The sequence below is a fragment of the Etheostoma spectabile genome, unplaced genomic scaffold, assembly GCF_008692095.1.
Source record: "Etheostoma spectabile isolate EspeVRDwgs_2016 unplaced genomic scaffold, UIUC_Espe_1.0 scaffold00018817, whole genome shotgun sequence".
In the NCBI taxonomy this organism is placed as follows: Eukaryota; Metazoa; Chordata; class Actinopteri; order Perciformes; family Percidae; genus Etheostoma; species Etheostoma spectabile.
Window position 1 is genome coordinate 7,445 of NW_022604492.1, and position 737 is coordinate 8,181.

Sequence of the window (737 nt, forward strand, 5' to 3'; positions counted from 1 at the left end):
TGAGCTGGTGATTTTAAGGCTAATACTGTGAGAAAAGGTTTTCCCACATTGATCACACCAGTACGGCTTTTCTCCAGTGTGAACACGTCGGTGGCTTTCAAGGCTACCCCTCAGAGAAAACCTTTTCTCACATTGATCACAGCTGTACGGCTTCTCTCCAGTGTGAATGCGTTGATGTATTTTTAGATTACTCTGCACTGTGAAAGCTGCCCCACATTGATCACAGCTGTATGGCTTCTCCCCAGTGTGAATGCGATGATGTGTTTTTAGGTGACTCTGCACTCTGAAAGCTGCCCACATTGATCACAGCTGTATGGCTTCTCCCCAGTGTGAATGCGATGATGTGTTTTTAGGTGACTCTGCACTGTGAAAGCTGCCCCACATTGATCACAGCTTTTTAGATTACTCTGCTGTGTGAAAGCTGCCCCACATTGATCACAGCTGTACGGCTTCTCTCCAGTGTGAATGCGTTGATGTGTTTTTAAGTAACACTGCTGTGTGAAAGCTGCCCCACATTGATCACAGCTGTGTAGATTCTCTCCAGTGTGAACTCTCAGATGACTCTTTAAATATCCAGATGTTGTGAAGGATTTCTCACAGTGCTGACAGTGGTGACGTCTGGGTCCCTCTCCTCTCCGTTTCTATAGCAACAGACAAACAGAGAGTAATAGGGCCGTGCAATTAATTGAATTTCGGTTTCGGCTCCCAACAATTACCAAAATAGTACAATCGAGTAA